This window comes from Rhodamnia argentea, chromosome 11 (assembly GCF_020921035.1).
Source record: "Rhodamnia argentea isolate NSW1041297 chromosome 11, ASM2092103v1, whole genome shotgun sequence".
NCBI lineage: Eukaryota > Viridiplantae > Streptophyta > Magnoliopsida > Myrtales > Myrtaceae > Rhodamnia > Rhodamnia argentea.
The window spans coordinates 3,909,445-3,914,117 of NC_063160.1; positions in this window are offsets into that span (position 1 = coordinate 3,909,445).

Sequence of the window (4,673 nt, forward strand, 5' to 3'; positions counted from 1 at the left end):
TCATACAATTTCACAGTGTGCCTTCTGTGCCAGCATGGTTGATCTGTTTCAAAATGGATAACAAAATCAACATGTCCTTGCCATTTTCCTTTGCTGTAGTTCCCTGTTGGAAGGACAATCAGAAGCATTTCCTTTTCAACGTGGTGAATTGGAAATAAGTGTCGAGTCAATATCAGGTTGACTATAGGATACTTAATTCATACATGGCATACAGACAGGTTTCTCGCATGAATGGACTCTTTCTAGGAAGGCCTAGGCCTAATCAGCTTAACTACTCTGCATGTATTTGATTTACCAGCTTGGGGCTGCAAAAAAAGATCGAAGCAATCAGCGAACAAGATTGCACTGGAGGGGGTAGTGCTTCGGAGATCAACACGTGTTCGGGAACCTCCTAGGGATGATCCTGCTGATGCTTTCCTTCGATATGTTAACAAAGGGAAAGACGATTAGTTGGTCTTAGTTTGCAATTGGAGGCTACCAAAGAGTTATATTCAGTTCAGCTTCAGGCTTAATCCTGCTATTTGCAGCTTTTGGGTGTATCCTTGATATTCACAGTAAGGCCCGACGAGGGTCGGCCAAGCCCAAAGAACTGTTTAGGTTCTTGCTTGATTGCATGCTTGGTTCACAGCTTGATATAGCTTAGTTGCTGCTTGCTGCTATGGTGGAGCTTCAGTCACATATGGAGATGAAGCATGGTCATTGCTAGTTGATCGCCCCAGGCTAGGGCGGCCTCGCCTGAACCAAATCTTGCTTAAGCTAGGCGGACCCTCGCCTAAGCCAAGGCGGCCTCATCGTCCCCGCCGGGGGTGCGCTAGCCCTAGCCTAACAGAGGGCGGCCCTCACCCGGGTGAGTCTAGTCCGCTTGGCCTTCGCCCGTGGCCGGTGGCCGGCCACCGGCTAAAGGAAAAACAATGGAAAAAAAAGAAGAAAAAGACTATAAAAACTATAGATAAATACCAAAGTATTAGTTAAAATTGTTCACATCAGCGTCGAACATGTCATGTAGGACGGTTGGTGTTTATGTTAGCGATTTTCGGTCAAAATTGGTTGGATGAACTTAATTGAGAAAATGCGAAAAGATTTAGGACTGAAGTGACAAAAGCACATTAAGTTTAGGACTTTTTGAAGAAGTTTCACATTTCAGTAGTACACCAAACTTGAAACTAGCGCAGTCATCAAGATAGTTTTACTTAAGATCGATGCTACCTGGATATTTAAGGATCAATACTTGTCGAGTTTGATTTATCTTGATTTTCTAGCTCGCTGATAAGGGTATTTAGCAGCTAAGGGTATTTAGCACTCGATCAATATTGTGCAGTATTATTCAGAAGGCCCATAATGCATTAGAGGTTCTGAAGGACGTACTCGGTGCTGTTGATGCTCGACATCCTGAGATAAGGTGAAGTTGAACTCTGGATTTTATCATTGGCCTGATAGATTGCAAAAAATGAATTCAGACTTGATCTCGTGGAGCAGTGTCCTTTCCAAAAACAACGAGTAATGGATCTTGTGATGACTTCTAGGAGAGTATCTTTTGCCGATTATCTGTTGCGTGAGGACATCCTAACACTGTATATTGGGCCAAAGTAATGTTATTTAGGACGACGACTCGGTTTTTAGATATATTTTACCGGATGGCACAAAAAACAATGGAATCGGCCGAGATTTTGGATGCTAATTTTCAAGAGATGGAACACCCAAAGTAGAAAAACAACCCAGGAACCTGAGCTTACAGTTATCCTTTGTATTTATGGCATCCTTGGTCGCCTCCTGCTAACTGCTTGGGTGAGGAAAAGTGCAGATCAAATTTGGCTCTGGTTACTTTAAGCAGAACATCGTGGGATTGACCTATCATTTAAAATTTTCACTCCACAAGAAATCAGCTGTCCCTTCTAAGAAAGCTGAACTATGTAGAAAATGAGTACAGGATGCGCATGGACAACTGGACTGTTCACTTCTTAGCATACACTTCAATGGTTACTGCAAATGGCGTAGACATAATGTTATTAATACCGAAATCGCTTACTGTTCGCTTCTTAGCATCTTGGGCTACCCTGAGGAGCCAAATTCAGAAGGAAGCACATTGGAATCTAATTATGGAGAAGTTGCTGTGAAACTACAAAAGTTTGGACCAAGTTTCTGTTCAGAGGAAGTAAAATTTAACTCTCACAGAGAACAGTATTGCAAATCTCTTCATCTTTTCAATGTCAATCCAACCCCCAAGTGCGGCGGCAGAGATTGCACGACATTAAAAACTTCTACAATGGATAATGCTCACTAATCAATTTCTTCGTTGAAATAATAGTCATCAATTCACTGGTGCTAATTGATTTAATTCGATCCAGCATCATCCTCGAGGTTTGAAAGCATGATCATATTACACTTTCTATCAGACGATTATCTTCTTCCCTTTTCTTTCGTTGAGTAGATTCCACCATAGCATGTCAATTTATCCGATTTTGATAATTTGCGATCCAAAACGGGAACATCATAACTACGATCATAGATATAAAACCTAGCTGCCAAGTTACTATCATATTTGAGATCGGAGATGGATCAGAATTGTCAAGATTGAAGGTAACCGCTTTGTTGCGACGACCATCTCGTTTGGGATCAATTGTTTAAGGAGATTTTTCCAACTCCTCCAAATAGAAAGATAGATAGACCAGAACTTGAAGTCAGATTTTGGCTTTTGATATGTTTACATAAGAAAGTATGCCACAGGATCAATTATAGGAACTTTAGGATTCAGTAGAAACACCAATAAACGGCCTAGGTTCAACTTTGCAAATCTTTGTAGGTAGGTAGAAGGAGAGAAAATGCAAGCAAGATGGAAGATTCGCAGCCTCATTTCAAAGACACATTAATGGGATTGATAATTTCAATCCTTAGTTTTATGTCCCCTAATCTGCCAAACAATCTCATCTCGCTTAGCAAAGATTCACACCTTAGTTATCTAATGATCCAACAAAAACGAAAAGACCGAAGCTTAAGCTACATTCTACAGCCAAAGTTGCTTAAAGTTCTCATTTCACTTCTTAGCTTGTAACTGCAGTCCCAGCAAGTAACTCCCTTAGCAGTGGAGAACGCCATTGTCATAGTTTCCCTGGCTGCACATGCAAAACTCTTGCTTGATTAATTGTGTACAGAATGTCATGACTTAACTGACCGTACATTCCCCCTACATCATAGGCTACTTGTATTTCAATTCAATTTTGTATGACAGTAGGTGCTAGTAAGATGCTCTTTTAATTCTTCCTGCATGGCTATTTCACCAGTGAAAGCATGGTACCAAGTCCTATGATTTCTTAACAGAGATATGCCTAGATCATAGTCGTCCCAATCCCAGTTCGCATCTGAACCTCTCCATAGCATTTGAATAGAACTAGGATAGAAAATCAAGATTTAAGGGCAACAGAAAAAGAAGTCCCCAGTGCAAATTGTCATCATGGCCAACGGGATATCACAATCATAGTACATAAGCGAAAGAAGATGATTTCACAGAGAATATCTATGCCATTTCCAATGAGTAGCCAGTTTGTATACGATCGCCAAGAAATTCATGCTGATGTCATCAAATTTGACAGGAAAGACAACAAAATGTCTAAACCGCTTACAGCAACAATGAGCAATCCAAGACAAGGATATGTTGAAAACATAGATATTATCCTCCTCCTTTGTTGAGCTGTAATATTATATGACTGAAGCATCCCTTTTAGAACCTGCTTAGAACAAAAGGTGATGGCAAATGCAAACTCTACTGCTAGAAACTTCTTTTAGATCTTACTAACATAAGTTGCAAAATGCTTTCCATCTTTAACTGCTTAATTCGTTGTCTCTTGCTCTTATTTGTTGGTATTGATCAAGAGATTAGCTAGTTGAAAATGGTCTAGGTTGCTAAGCCTCCTTTGACCTACCAGAATGTGCCAATTGTAGCCTCTTTCCAATCGAAGTAAAAGTCAAGAAAATTTCTTTGGTGGCATTTCTCATTCAACTTAGTACAAAATTAGATCAGTTCAATATGTCTTAGATTTCATTTCTATCATATACTACATCCCCAACGATCCAAAAATTCCTCAACGCGTAGTGTAGTTCCGTTTTTCCTGCAGCTGAAACTGTTAAGATAAAGCATATAAGTAACAGACAACAATGCTTGTCGTTAAAATTGGTTTTGAGACAAGCAACACAAGGCAAAGAACAACAATAACCATGACTCAATGCTCTAGGCGTGTGGCATGGACCTAAGGTTTTCCATCCAAGGTATAGAGTCTCTTCTCTTGTCATCGGTTGTTTCTCACAAAAACTAAGTCCAGTTTCTCACAAAAACTAAGTCCTTAGAGACTCAGACAAGCATGCCAATCGTGAACACCAAGCACATTTCTTCTCCCAAGTACAAAAGCACTCAATCTAAGACCAGGGTATGTCAGAGTTCCAACATGAAGTAAGGAGCATAAAAATGTTAGTAGTATCTCTTATCAACTTGCTGAGAATCACACTTTGTTGTGCTATGAATAGTTGCAAGGACTACTACCTATGAACAAGTGATCTAACAGTAAGAAAAGATTATCACATGAAGGTACAGATTACATATAACATTAAGTAGACGACAATTTTTCTCTAAATAACCAAGAAAAAACATACTTGAGCCACATTTTGCTCTTGACAAATCTCCA